A 16,560-nucleotide genomic window follows, 5' to 3' on the forward strand; every position below is an offset into this window, starting at 1 on the left:
AATACTTAATAACAGATTTGGGGATATATAGGGAAAAACTAAGAACAAAAATCATAACTCCTACCTTAGAAGAGAAATGGAAAAAACTTTCAACACCTTTATTTTAAGATTTTATAGACAAATGGTCATCAAATTGGTAAGATATGTAAGACTTGAACAAAATTATCAACTAACTAGATATGCTTGATATTACAGAACACTCCCAACAACCACAGACTACATATATCTTAAGCCATGATTTTCTTTGCAAAGGTCAACATTGATAATGTTCTAGTCATACCTCCATGTACCAGGAAAGAAGTAGCATATTTCTTGAAAGACACAGCTATCAAAGCTCCATTGAGAAACCGTAAAGATGGAGAAGGGATTTGCAAATTATATATCTGATAATGGACATCTACTCAGATTATTAAAAAATGAATAAAAATTTAAAAACCTTACTAATTAACCAAACAGAGTATCCAATTTTACATGTGAAGAAGATAATTGAAGAGACATGTCACCAAAAGTATATGGATGGCTTATAAGCACATGACAAATTTGTCAACATTTAGACATTAAAGAAATACAAATTAAAATCATAATGAGACATGCTTACATATCTATTAGAATGGCTAAAATTATAAAGGCTAATTGTACTTCGTCTGAGCTAGATTGAGAAGCAACAAAAAAATCTAAACTGTTGTTGTCATATATCATGATACAACCACTTTGGAAAATAGTTTGAAAAATTTTTTTAAATGCAAAATATGTTGCAGTTACACAAATAACCATTTTACTTCTAGTCATTTAACCAAGAGAAACAAACCCTATGTTCATACAAGGACTTGTATATGAATTTCATAGCAGCTTTATTTTTAAGAATTGAAAACAGTGGAAATGTTCATCAATGTCCATCAATAGAGCAAAGACAAATTATGATATATTCATTAAAGAGATTACTATTCAACATCAAAATGAACTATTTACAATTGGAGATTCTCAAAGTAATGATGCTGAGAAAAGAAAAGTCAGGCAATGAATAGTATATACTGTGTGATTCCATGACTATAAAAAATCTAGAAAATACAAATTTATATATAGTCACAGTCATCAAATATATTGGTGTGATTTTAGTGCCTTCATCTGTGCTCCCATAGCTTCCTACACTTGGATCTCCGAGCATTTGTTCCACCATGTGAAAATATGAGCTCTTTTACTTTATTCTGTCTTACTAGAATAAGAATCCTTGAAATTTTATGGACATTTGAACTCTCAGTTATTAGCAGAAAATCTATCACACAGTAAGTTTCCAAATATAAAAGCCAGAGTTTTACAATGACTTCTAAGCTTTTACATGATCTAGCCACTCATTTAACCTCTGTCCCTGCTACTCTTCAGTCACTCACTGTGGTCTCCTTGCTATTCCTCAGATATGCCAGGCATGATCCAACCTTATGGCCTTCAAGGTAGCCAATTCCTTTGTCTGGAGTGACCTTATTGCTGATAGTTCTGGGCAAATTCATCACCTTTCCATACCTTTGTTCAATTGTCAGCTTCATTGTAACTACCCTGATCTTCCTATTAAAATTTTTAACTCCCCATCCCCTGCCTAGCAACCTTGATTTTTCTCACCCTGATCTAATTTTTCTTTTTCCCCATTGTACTCATCATTTTTGAATGCACTATGCAATTTTTATTAAGGTTTATAGCTTTTAATTGTCTCACCCATTAAAATAAAAGTTCTACAAAGCCAAGTATTTCATTTACCAGTGTAGTCTGAAGTAATATCTGCCATATAATAGGTTCAATAGACAATTGGTAAATTTCAGAATAAATTAATGTTGAGAGTGTACTGAATTTCATAAGTCATTTCAATAATTTTTTCCAAAAAGTAAACTATGTAAAACATACCTTAAATTTACTTTCAAAATATTTTATAGCATATAATGGACAATATACATAAGCCTTAAAGAAACAATCATATAAATAACCATTTCATACCTACTTAAAAATTGCATAATGCCACACTCCTAGATCCTCTCTGAACACTCTAAAATAACCCTTCAAAGGAAATACATTTTTAAAAATAACAGATTTTTTGGAAAATAATTTAATAAAATAAAAGTTTCATTCATCTGTGTAGATCATAATAAATGTTTTTAATAAGCATGAAATTATAACTCTGAAGTGTGCTAAAATGAAACCACCTGTTAAGGGTGAGAGAACAAAAATAAACATCACTTTTCCAAATAAGAGGAATTTATTACCTTTGAATCAAAGCATGTGGATTTGTTCAAACTGGCAATAAAGGAATATGGAAACACAAACCATAGAAAGTCATATTTTAGATTTCTAAAAGACTTCGAAGTTAAGAGTATATATTTTTTAAATGCTACATAATGCTACATAATGACAAGATGACAGGTTGTGACAAATAGTATTTTAAAAGCTCTACTCATAATGGAACAGAAGGTGTCATTTCCCTATAATTTTATATATGTCATTAATTTACTATATCTGGATACAACATATTACCAAACAGATGTTCATCAAAGACTAAATCATTTTTAATGGAAATAATAATTTGAACCTACATCTATTAATCATTTTTTCGATCTAACATTTATAGTTTCTCTAAACATTTTATCAGTTGTCGACAAAATTAAAAAAAATAGGATAAAAAGTCGTGTTTGGAAAGGTAGATATTTTTCAAATTTGCACTTAAATGAAAATATTTGCTGATATTTTTAAAACTTTAAATGTAATTTTATATATATCTGACCTATCAGATGATATAAAATTTTTGGAGAAAATATGACATATTTTTTTTTATCTTTGTTGAAGGTATTAATAAAGAGCAACTGTTTGTATTATTTGTATTGTGATATCTTAGTTAATAAACATGAATAACGGGTATAAAATATGTTTTTTTAAAATTTTATTTATTTATTTGACAGAGATCACAGGTAGGCAGAAAGGCAGGCAGAGAGAGAGGAATGGAAGCAGGCTCCCTGCTGAGAAGAGAGCCCATTGTGGGACTCAATCCAAGGAACCTGGAATCATGATCTGAGCTGAAGGCAGAGATTTTAACCCACTGAGCCACCCAGGCGCCCTAAAATATGTTTTTTTTATATAGAATTATAGTTCTTGCCAAAATATGGAACTAGCTGGAACTGAATGCCTCCTTCAAAGTCAGCTCTGGAGAAATTATGCAAGTGTAATATAGAACTATTTCAGATATTAACCAAAAACAAAGAAATGATGATAAATTCCTTAAAAGACTCAAAGTTGCTCTTGACTGGTATGTTTCAAGCTCTATTCCTGGTTTGAGGACAGGTTTTAACAGGCCTGTCACTGTAGAAATCAGCTGGATGTTTAGAGGCTATCAGAACTATGCAAAAACCTTGAAGGGGTAAAGACTTGAAAATTCTTTAGAGTGATTGGCTCCCTAAGGCATTATTCCTCCACACATTTTCCTCCAAACAATTAAGGCTGATGGATGAGGGGCACCTGAGTGGCTCTCTCATCATGTGGGTAATGGGTTAAGCCTCTGCCTTCATCTCAAGTCATGGTCTCAGGGTCCTGGGATCCAGCCCCACATTGGGCTCTGCTCAAAAGGAAGCCTGCTTCCCTCCGCGCTTGCCTGCCTCTCTGCTTACTTATGATCTCTCTCTCTCTCTCTCTCTCTCTCTCTGTGTCCAATAAATAAATAAAATCTTTTAAAAAAGGCTGATCGATGATAAATTATGAAAACTGCTCCCTCCAAATGATGCTTCTTCATAAGGATTTAAGAATTTAAAATTGTAAGAATTTAAAATTGAAACTTGATCGTAGGATTTACCTTATAGAATAACATCAAGTGAAGGCAGTTATTATTAGTTCTGAAGTATTTGTGATTCTGAATTCTTGGCCTCATTAGTAAATTTATTTTTAAATTCTCCCATGGAGTGGTGATTGGCCTTCAGTCTTTCATTGATGCACATCATTGGGTCAAATGAGATGTGTGTGCCCAGAACTATATATAATCTTCTTTGTATTTCATTGGAGATGGCATTGCTGAGTTTTGTTCAATTGGATTTGGACAGATGTTTATTTTATTTTTTTTTAAATTTTTTTAATATAATTTTTTATTTTTTATAAACATATATTTTTATCCCCAGGGGTACAGGTCTGTGAATCACCAGGTCTACACACCTCACAGCACTCACCAAAACACATACCCTCCCCAATGGACAGATGTTTAAATAGTCACTTCTAGAGTTGGCCCTGGAGAATATCTTCCTTTTTTTCTCTTCCCGATTCTCTGAAAAACCTTGACTAATTCACATTATCACAGTGATATCACAATTCAAGTTTTTCCAAACACTATAGCTGCAAAATAGAAGGAAGCTATCTGAATGTAATGCTATTGTGAATGATTGAGAAAGAAAACATTATTATAATTAAGCTACCAGGTTTCAATGTATTTTATTGTTGCTTAGAAAATCCTAGCATACCCAAACTTTACAGAGATTTGATGATCCTAAGAGGAGCTGAACTCATAGACCAAAATAACTATGCATATAAAAAGTACAAACACTTACCTAAAAAAGATGATGTGGTTAACTTGATATGGCAATCCAAGTGTTATTGGAACAGGAATTAAAAAAAATAGCTTAGGGGCGCCTAGGTGGCTCAGTGGATTAAGCCACTGCCTTCAGCTCAGGTCATGATCTCAGGGTCCTGGGATCAAGTCCTGCATCAGGCTCTCTGCTCAGCAGGGAGTCTGCTTCTCTCTCTCTCTCTTTCTCTCTCTCTCTCTCTCTCTGCCTGCCTCTCCGTCTACTTGTGATCTCTCTCTGTCAAATAAATAAATAAATAAAATCTTAAAAAAAAGAATGACTGTACTTTTAAAAAATAGCTTAAAAGTATATGATATAATAATGATATACATATACAAAGAAAAGAAAGATACTATACTGTGAATATAAATTAAGTGAAAATTGTTGAAATAAAGAATACAATAAATGGAGACTAAGATGAATATAGCTGTAAAATGAATAAATGAGTTGGGAAAAACAAACAAACAAACAAACAAATTAATGACTTCTGCCCAAATGCAGCAGAAGAGAAAAAAAAATAAATATTTAAATAAGTACTGAGATAAATTTTGGAGAATTAAAGAAAGATGAAAGATACCAGACTTAAAAGAATGCCAACCATGAGAAATCAGATACAAAACAAAAACCACACACACAAAAAACCACTCATATATATTATGGTGGGTTTTAAGAATATCAAAAACAGAGAAGAGCATAAATGATGCCCAAGAGAAGAAAAGATCACCTAAATGTACAAGAATAATACTGACAGCAGAATTCTCAAGAGTAATAGCATATAAAGGAAACAGCTGGGTGTTTGTATAGATGGAAAAGATATTTGAAACTAGATATTATACATCAAGCCAAATTATTGATTAAATTTGAGAGCACAGTAAAAATACAATGAAGCATGTTAGGTCTTAGAACATTTATCACACAGAGACACACATTTTAGAAAACTTCCTTGGAGGACAGCTCAATTTAGATAGAGAAAACAGAATTATGTACTCAAAGGCATATTTTGAAGGAAGGATTGTATATAGTCTGCACTGCAAATATTCTTTAATCCTTATGTTCTGAATTTCCTAAATTTAAGAAGTATTTGTTCAAATATTTATCTTTAAATAAACCCTAGAAGACTTTTTCTTGGATTCTGGAAAATAAGTTCATTTGGATACAGATCTTTTTGTCACTGATGGAAATTTTGATAGCCCTTAACTGTGGAATGCCTAATGTATTGTTACAGCAATTCTGATTTGCCAATACATGGGTGATGTGTGTGTTGTGTGTGTTTATTTTTATTTTAGATGGTTTTACTCTTCTATGAGATTTTTAAGTAGACATAATTTTAATAAATTATGATTTGCTGAACTTTATCTGAGGTTATATATAATAAAATGAAATTTGTGTGAACTAAAGAAGTGAGTCTCCATTTTTTTTTTTAAGAGTAGACTGGTCTTTAAAAATTGTCCAAAGAAGTATATTATATTCATTATTAAATTTGATAATATACAATAAAGTATTTATGGTCATATGGAACCATATCAAATTCTACTATTCATTCATATTAATAATTACCAAAAGAGGAAAAAGGGATATTTTTCAAGATGAAAATTAGGGTATTTTTCAGAATATGATATAGTGTTATTCACTGAACAGAGGGAACAAATGTCAAAGTTTAACACAGTTTACAGAATGTTTTAACATAAATTGAAATTTAAATCTGACCAAATTTCACAGTTTTAAGTAAAATGATAGCACTTTTTATCCTTGAAAAGTGGTAAGTGACCCAAAACATTGCTTAGAAAACCAAATTTAACACTACACTAGTCTGAGATGGTTAAGTTATGGTACAACTTACCATTGTGTATCATCAAATGGTATATTTTTTTCTTTTGGTCTTGTCATTATATTTTATTTTAGCCATTCTTATAAGTGTGTAGTGATATCTCAATGTCATTTTAATTGCATTTCCTTGATGTGTAATTATGTCAAAATATATTATTTTGATGTTTAATGTTCTGAGCTTCTTCAGTTCAAGACCATGAAGCCACTTAGGAAAAATACAGTTGCAGATGCACTCATAGACCAACACTTATTTAGAAATAAGAAGAAACATTACAAAAAAAAAAAAAGAAGAAGAAGAAACATTACTACCCATTCCAACAAAAAATAGATTTGTTATGCAGTAGGGATTTTATAAATTACCTGACACAACTTATATAGTAAGATGAAATGGGACAGGTGGCTTCTTGCAGCTATATACAACATCATTTTAATTTCAATTTTCAGTATCATTTTTCCAAGGTATATAAAGAATATATATTTAATATAAATTGTGAACATTTTAAACTCTGTATATGGAAATTAATCAATTTTAAGTTCATAGCAATCAAAATTAACGGAAGTTTATTTTAAATTAGTTAGCTTTCTCTGCATTGCTGGACAGAATAATCAAGAATTGGTAAGAAAAAAATAATCTCTGTAAAATTACCGGGGGTGCATTATAAAGTGTTTGGTAACCGATCAAACTCACAATTTGGACTGAATGGCAAATGATTTTTAAAATCTGGAACTCATTGTCAATTTTTTTTCTTCATTGTGTCTTAATAAATTACTGTGTTCATTTGCATGGAAGTGAAGTAAAAGGCACGACATTTCATCTCAACACTAACACTTTTAACTGGCAACTCTGAATGTGCTTTACAGCAGTGTAACAAAGTAAAGATCAATGATGTTTCATGAAATATTTGTTATAACTCTCAAGGAGATAGGGAGTTTGTGCAAAAATGCAAATCACTTTGCGACTAAACACATTGTTTATTTCAGCTAATTTTAAGAAAATATGCTAAGACTCTCTCAAAAAAGGAAGCAATGATTTAGGTTTTCCTTCAAACTCCTTATCTAATCCTGAACCAACAGCACATAGTTCAAAGAGCAACTAATTTGAGCAGCTCCAATTTACATGTTTCCTAACAATGCTTAATTTAGTGAAATTTCTGTCCAATTATGTTAATTTGATGTAGTGAAAGACAAACATTCAAAAAGATCATCCTTAATTTATATAGATTGCCAAACTCTGCATTTTCTGAATAACGCCCAGGAAAGTATTTTCAAAAACAAACAAACAAACAATGCCAGAACCACTATTAGGTCATCTCTAGGCAGAAAGTGACTCAGAGCCTACATTACTCTCTCCATGAAAGTATACTGTAGGCACTGAAACTACTACCCTGAGTCTGTGCTATCAAATTCCTTAAGTTAGAAAGTTTTAAAACCAGTCTGTGTGGGAGTATTTCATTTACAGATAGAGACTTGGTTGTTTATACATTTTCATACTTGATTTTTAGGGTGTAATAACTATGTTTTAAAATTCATGGTGGTTTTGAATACTGTTGGATAATGTGCTAAAATGGTATATTCATTCCTCCTAGGAAACAGAAATTATAGAAAGGTAGTGCTTTTCAGATCTGACATCTTTGAGTCACTGCAGTTTCAGTATAAATGCAATAGGAAAAGTGACATTCATGTTTATGATATTTTCTATAAATAAATTAGAATGTACTGGAGGCCTGATATAAAGTGGGATGACTAAACTTCAGTAAGATCTTGTTTTCAATTCAAAATAAATTTTAAATTGGATTATGCACCTCTAAGTTCAGAGACAATAAACATTAACCAACCCAATTAATAAGTTCTATTTCTTGAAATTTCGGGAACATTGATAGTCTCACCAGTAGGTATGAACAACAGCTAAAATTTTTGGTCATGGATTCTTGCTAAAATATCACTTTCCCAAAGAAAATTAATGTTATGAATTTTCATTGATTGTTATTGATCATGAAGAATATAACAACCACGATAAAAAGAGTAGGAAAAACATGATATCTCATCTGTAAGGGCATGTGGAAAGTAGGAAATGCTAATAAAAATAACTACCATTATTTCCTAAGTTAACATAATATAACAGAACAAAAATATTTCATAACAATATTTTCTAGCCTCATCTGATAACTCTTTTCTACATTCAAGTTTAAAGGTTGAGGCATGTGATATATATTACACAAAAACCATCCCAAGGAATTCGTTTAAAAAAAAAAAACTCTTAATAAAGGACAAATCCAAAGGAATTTCTTTTCTAATTTAATTAACAAATTATGAATCGACTTACCTATTTCATCACAGTGTATCAGGCACCAATAATATTTTTTGATCATCATACCTGATGCAATAGTTACCATCTTTCAGACATACTGATCACGAACAAGCAAATAAACAAGAGCACTGTAGCTTAAGATCTACCTGCATAAATATAGGACTACTTCAGACAATCTCTTCACCACAACATAGCAATGAATAGAAATCATACATGCTCTGTAATGGACATACAGATGAGATAGAAGGGGATGGGTGTTAATATATGCAGAATCTTTATTAATTACATTGTAAAACATAATATGGAAAAACAGAATACAATTTTAGAAATACCCAGGTCACCATCATTGTTTTATTTTTATATGTGTAGATAAGGAGTTTAGTAAACAACCCATGACTATTCAACTTCTTATATTTTGAAAACTTTAGCAAAAGTAACAAACCTAGCAACTAAAAAATTGTATCTCTCTGCAAAATACAGCTTTTCCAGCATGGTAGAGGAAAAGCAAAACAAAATAAGTAAGAAAAATTTAACATTTCACAAGAGTTTTACTTTTATTTTTTTTATTTATTATTTTTATTTATTTACTTTTATTTTCTACTTTATTTTAATGAAAATGTCATGACCATAACGTAAGAGCAGAATTAAACCAACATGAGAAATTATCTTTTCATAAGTTATAATAAACTAGCTTGGTGATGAATTAAAAAATTATATTACAGGGGCGCCTGGGTGGCTCAGTGGGTTAAGCCGCTGCCTTCGGCTCAGGTCATGATCTCAGGGTCCTGGGATCGAGTCCCGCATCGGGCTCTCTGCTCAGCGAGGAGCCTGCTTCCTTCTCTCTCTCTCTGCCTGCCTCTCAATGTACTTGTGGTTTCTCTCTGTCAAATAAATAAATAAAATCTTTAAAAAAAAAAAAAAAAAAAAAAAAAATTATATTACAAACTTTAGTGTTCTTGCAGTAAGTATCACTTCATAAACAAATGAGTCAGGAGTCATAAACTAATGATGATTCTAAATGTTATTTAGAGAGACATTCTGTTCTTAATATATTTCAAATATTCTACACAAGGCAAAGTGGATCCAAGTAATCTGTAAGCAAAGTAAGATTTCAGAGAAGTATATATTTTCAACAGTATTTATAAAATATTATCTTTATGTAAGGCATCATCCTGGACTTTGTGGAAAACATACAAAGGAGTAAGAAGTGGCCCTTCAAGAAACATATACAATATCAAGGTTTAACATGAAGCAGCATGTCTTCTCTAAGTAAAAAAACATTGTACCAGCTGACTTTACTGAAACTTTATATTTATTGCTCTCATTTTAGGTCATATTGTCCTTCTGCATGCAGGCTGCTATAACAGACATGATATAGACTGAATAGCTTATAAAGAACAGGAATCTATTTCTCACAGTTCTAGAACTGAGAAGTTCAAGATTAAGGAATGGGCAGATCCAGGAAGAGCCCACTTCCTCACAGATGGCTATCTTCTCACTATAAACTTACACGATGAATGATCAATAGAACTCTCTGGGGTCTCCTTTAAAAGGACTGTAATCCCACTTATGACCTAATCACCTCCCAAAGGTCCCTATGTTTTAATACTATCACTTCCAGAGTTAGATTTCATAATATGATTTCGGGAGACACAAACATTCACATCATAGTATATATAAAGAAAAAAAAGACACAAAAACAACAAACAAAAAAATTATTTTAACTACCTATTATTTTCAACTATATAAAATTTTAATTTGTTTCTATATAATATTAAATAATTCATTTGAGTGATTCACTTATATCCAATGCATTTGAGTGCAATTAAATTTGCTTACCCAACATATCCAGCAGCATATTTCTTCAGACTATCCCATTCCCCACCTGACAGGATTTACCACAATTAGAAGATAGGGGATAGAGGATAGATAGATAGATGTATACATAAACACACTTGTACATACACATATGCATATTTTTTCCTGTTAATTATACTCTTGCAAATAAAATTTAAGCTCAAGGAAACCTGTCTTGTTTGTTACTTAATATCCAGTTTTTAGTCAACATCCAAAAACAAATAATCCAATAAAAACATGGATGGAAGACATGAACAAGTGTTTCCCCAAAGAACACATTCAAATGTTCAGTAGATACATGAAAAGATGTCCATCATCATGTATCATCAGGAAATTGCAAAGCAAAACTAGAAAGAGATACCACCTCACACCTGTCAGAATGGCTAAAATCAACACTACAAGAAACAAAAGGTGTTGGAGAGGATGTGAAAAAGTAACACTTGTGGGGGCTGCCTGGGTGGCTCAGTGGGTTAAGCCTCTGCCTTCAGCTCAGGTCATGATCTCAGGGTCCTGGGATCAAGTCCCACATTGGGCTCTCTGCCAGGCGGGGAGCCTGCTCCCTCCTCTCTCTCTCTCTCTACTTGTGATCTCTCTCTGTCAAATGAATAAAATCCTAAAAAAAAAAAAAAGAAAAAAAAAGAGAAAGTAAAAATTGTGAACTGTTGGTGTTAATGCAAACTGATACAGCCACACTGGAAAACAGTATGGAATTTCCATAAAATTTAAAAATAGAAGTCCTTTGTGATCCAACAATCCTATTGGTGTGTATTTACCCAATGAATATAAGAAAACTTATTCAAGGGGATACCAGCACCCCATGTTTATAGCACCATTATTTATAAAGCTGAGATATGGAAAGAGCCCAAGTATCCATCAATTGATGAATGAATAAAGAATAAGTGGTATGTATATACAATGGAATATTATTCGGCCATAAAAAAAGACTGAAATCTTGCCATTTGCAATAACATGGATGGAACTAGACAGTATAATGCTAAAAGTGAAATAAGTCAGTCAGAGAAAGACAAATACCTTTACTCATATATGGAATAAAAGAAACAAAACAAACAAGCAAAGGGGAAAATAATAAGACATAGAAAGAGAAACAAAGGGTGCCTGGGTGCCTCAGTGGGTTAAGCCGCTGCCTTCGGCTCAGGTCATGATCTCAGGGTCCTGGGATCGAGGCCCGCATCAGGCTCTCTGCTCAGCAGGGAGCCTGCTTCCCTCTCTCTCTGCCTGCCTCTCTGTCTACTTGTGATCTCTCTCCGTCAAATAAATAAATAAAATCTTTAAAAAAAAAGAAAGAGAAACAAAGCAAGAGACAGACATTTTATTATGGAGAACAAACTGATGGTTACTTGAGGGGATCTGAAAGGAGTGATGGATTAAATAAATGATGGGGGTTAATTAGGGCACTTGTCATGATGAGCACTGAGTGTTATATGTTATATTGTACATATGAAACTAATACAACTGTATATGTTAACTAACTGGATTTCAAATGAAAACTTTTTCAAAATACCTAGTTTTTAGCTCACATTCTGGCTTACAAAAGGGATTTAGTCAGGAATTTGGAGATTAGTTATTGAACAAATAAAGGGGTGAACAGGCAGTTGTTAGATAAAATTACTATCCTTTCTGGCATGATCTTATACCTTTTATCTAGAATTATTTTTAGCACTTTAGACTCTTCTTATTTTATTTTGAGTCATTAAACAAAATTTCCTCAAAGGATCTTAGACTCCATTCAATCTGAGCAACAGTGTGAGAGAGGAAATGGTGTCCAGGAGGAAAACAAAACAAAACATGAAACTACTTTTGTTTACTAGTGAATGCATAGTTCTTCCACAGAAGAAGCTCTAAATGGTCATGGCTCCAGCTTTATATGTGTTCAGTCATATGTTCAGAAGTAGGTAACACTATCAAAAAATATAAAGCATCTGAGATTATTTTCCCTTATTTGAAAGCTGGTGTATGAGTCTGCCATGGTTTCTTGGGTGTTGATAGAAGACACAGACTCATGGTTCAGAAATAATATAGTTTATTATTCACAGCAATAGAGGTAGCCAGAATATTAACAGTATTTGTGTGTGTGTTTGTGTGTCTGTGTAGGGGTGGGAGTTATATATCAGTTCTGAGCCTCAGTCCCACAAGAAGAATCAAAACAGAGGCAGATAATATGTGAAAACACAACAGATTAAGTTAACAAAAAAGATACTATTTCTGTCTTCCAAGTCTATTCAATACAACCATCTTCAAAGGATGGTCTAGAACAAATAATGAATGCAGAAATGTAAGCAAACAATTGAGAAGTGTCTCCCAACAAACACACTTTGAGAGTCTTCATTTGACAAAAATACTATAGGATATTACATGGATCAGGTGCATTGAATACTGGAAGGATAAAATTACAAGGGACCAAATATTTTTAAGCAGTTCTGGCATCCAGTAGAGTTCAAATAGGTTTTATAAGATTGAGGAAAGAAGCCATCAAAACCTGGGCCCAGAGGCGCCTGGGTGGCTCAGTGGGTTAAGCCTCTGCCTTCGGCTCAGGCCATGATCTCAGGGTCCTGGGATCGAGCTCCACATCAGGCTCTCTGTTCAGCAGGGAGCCTGCTTCCCCCTCTCTCTCTGCCTACTTGTGGTCTCTGTCTGTCAAATAAATAAATAAAATCTTAAAACAAAACAAAACAAAAAAAACCTGGGCCCAACTTTCTCAAAAGTATGATTCTGATTCTAGTCTCTATGATGTTATCCCTTGAAGACAATGTCTCTACTTGAGTTGAATTAGTTTACTAAAGAACATACCCCCATCTGTTGTAGGAGATGAACAATATGCAAGATTCAAAATGCCACATGGAAGCCACCTGGTCTTCAGTGGAATATAGAATCAGTTCCTTTGGGATGAATTTGTTCCACATTTGACTTCCCACTTAAGGGAAAATAAGAGTGCCTTCTAATAGATTTTAAATAGGAAATGACAACAGAAGCTTATACAAGATTATAAAATGGGAAATTTCATTTAGATAAGCAATAACTTCAAAGTCATCTTCTTAATATTCCAGACTCTTCACATAATCATAATTTTATTTTGGTATTATATGATAATTTCAAATATAGTAAATATAAAGAATTTACCTCTGTAATTATAGCGAGTCTGATGGTAGTTTAATGACAACAAAACTTCAATTTAGAAGTATGGTCTACCAATTATTAATACATTTGGAAATGGTGTGTCATCTTCACTCCACTTGTCTCACTAAAACAGTGAGCCAAAAAAGTAGGTCCAAGCTGTTTACTATGGTCAAAATGGGTTGCTTTTGCACTTGGTAAAGAAGCAGTCATATTTTGGAAGAAGAAACTGAGGCTATTAATATTTTCAACTTATTTTCAGAAAAGGAAAGAAAGGATAATCTAAGCTAAAGCCAAATTCTTACACAAGGCAGCAGTAGAATGATCTTTTCCCAGATCAAGGGTTTTTCAACTTATCCATGTTAAGAGGAAGAAGGGATGAGACATTGTGGACTTGACTAAGGTTTGTACACTGTTCAAAATGTTTTCAAAATAATGTGTATTATTTTTCTTCTTTTAGTTGAGACAAAACAAACAAACAAACAAAAAACCACTAATGAGCTTACTCTTAAAAGGAGGTAAACAAGAAACTAGCAAAGATTGAGTGTTAGGTATTGTCCCCCTCCTTTTTTTTTTTTAATTATGTTATGTTAGTTACCATACAATACATCATTAGTTTTTGAAGTAGTGTTCCATGATTCATTGTTTGTATAAAACACCCAGTGCCCCATGCAATATGTGCCCTCCTTAATACCCCTCACCAGGCTCACCCATCCCCACACCCTTCTCATCTTTAAAACCCTCAGTTTCTTTCTTGGAGTCCATAGTTTTTTGCGTTTCATTTCCGCCTCCAATTCCCCCACTTCATTTTTCCTTTCCTTCTCCTAATGTCCTCCATGCTATTCCTTAGGTTCCACAAATAAGTGAAACCATATGATGATTGACTTTCTCTGCTTGAATTATTTCACTTAGCATAATCTCCTCCAGTCCCATGTTGATGCAAAAGTTGGGTATTCATCCTTTCTGATGGCTGAGTGATATTCCATTGTATGCATAGATCACATCTTCTTTATCCGTTTGTTTGTTGAAGGGGATCTTGGCTCTTTCAACAGAATGGCTATTGTGGACATTGCTGCTATGAACACTGGGGTGCATATGGCCCTTCTTTTCAGTAAAATAGAGCTAGCCTATGACCCAGCAATTGCACTACTGAGTATTGAACACAAAGATACAGATGTAATGAAAAGAATTAGGTATTGTTAAAGTACAAATGCAGGGGATAGAAGTTATGGTACAGAAGAGGGAAGGGCAACCATATGGCAGAGTAGAATAAAGTAGCTCAGGAAGAAATTAGTCATATCCAGATATTGTAAGGCATGTGGGGTTGGCAGGGAGAGCATGAGAAATCATGAGAGCAGAGAGAGAAAATGGACCAGGCAGGAGAAGTTTACAACATTTTAACATCTAAGGTAAGCATATGCAAAGCAGAATAGGGAAAGAAATAAAAGTTTTTATAAGACTCAATACATAAGGAATAACGTGGAGGACACTGGGAGATGGAGAGAAGTGTGCTGGGGGAAATTGGAGGGAGAGACAAACCATGAGAGACTGTGGACTCTGAGAAACAAACTGAGTGTTTTGAAGAGGAGGGTGGCAGGTGGTTAGGTGAGCCCAGTGGTGGGTATTAAGGAGGGAATTTATTGCATGAAGCACTGGGTGTGGTGCATAAACAATGAATTTGGGATCACTGAAAATAAATTAAAAGAAAAAAAAAAAGACTGACTACAGACATGGACCTCAGTGTAACACAGATATGGAACTCACTGTAATACCAGCCACTTCCCACCAACACACACACACTATGATAATAATAAATAATAATGCAATTAAGAAAATTGCCTGCCAAATAATTTTTCCTCTTTTTTATTTTTATTATTATTATTTTTATTTTATTTTTAAAGTTTTTATTTAAATTCCAGTTAGTTAAAATAAGGTTAATATTAGTTTCAGGTGTACAATATAGTGATCAACACTGCCATACAATGGCTTAAATAAAAAAATGAAAAAAAATTTTTTAAAGATTTTATTTTTAAACAACCTCTACACCCAAGGTGGATTTCAAACGTACAACCCCAAGGTCAAGAGTTACATGTTTTACTGACTGATCCAGCCAGGCACCCCAACAAATAAAAATTTTATAAAATTGTTGAGTTTGTGGGAGTCTCATTTGCTCAGTCAGTTAAGAGTCTGCCTTTGGCTCAGATCATGATCTCAAGAGTCCTGGGATCGAGCCTCATATTGTTCATGCGCTCTCTCTCTCTCTCTGGCTTTTGCTCTCAAATAAATAAATAAAATATTTTAAAAAATTGTTGAGTTTGTTTAACTAGTTTTAAAGTAGTAGACAGAGGTGAAGATAAAGTATGATGCCATGGCAGGGAAAAATACGACTTACACGTTTGTTTTTTTTTTTTTTTTTTTTTTTTTTGTTTTTTTTTTTTTAAAACGACTTACACGTTTTAAAAATAAAATGTGCAATGCAAGTTACATCACTTCTTTTATCACCACACTGGGACTTTCCCTACTGAGTTGTTGTAAAGTAAGGACCTATTTTATATTTTTATATTTTAGCAAGAGGCTTTCATTGAGGTTAAACAAAAACGTTGTTTAACCCTTAAACTCTCCTTGCTCCCCTTCCCCCAGGGGATTCACTTAAAAACAAGTCCTGGAAATCAGCTCCAGGTAACAAAGCCCATATACAAGGGTGGGTCAGGCCAGGTGGAGACATCAATCAGCGGGGGCAGGGGGGGGTGCATACTGTCTCCCCAGATACTAAGGAGTATGCCCCACTCCTCCGCCCTTTGGGAAACTTTTTGGCACCAATCCTAATCAAGGTGTAATAGGCTGGGTCAAATG

General features: G+C 33.3%; 1 protein-coding gene across 1 annotated transcript in view; it reads left to right on the plus strand.

The window, feature by feature from the left end:
• The window catches only part of LOC131822047 (conserved oligomeric Golgi complex subunit 2-like), a 502,532-nt gene that overhangs the window by 204,887 nt on the left and 281,085 nt on the right, over positions 1–16,560 (plus strand). The gene's annotated exons all lie outside the window — the stretch shown is intronic.

This window comes from Mustela lutreola, chromosome X (assembly GCF_030435805.1).
Source record: "Mustela lutreola isolate mMusLut2 chromosome X, mMusLut2.pri, whole genome shotgun sequence".
In the NCBI taxonomy this organism is placed as follows: domain Eukaryota; kingdom Metazoa; phylum Chordata; class Mammalia; order Carnivora; family Mustelidae; genus Mustela; species Mustela lutreola.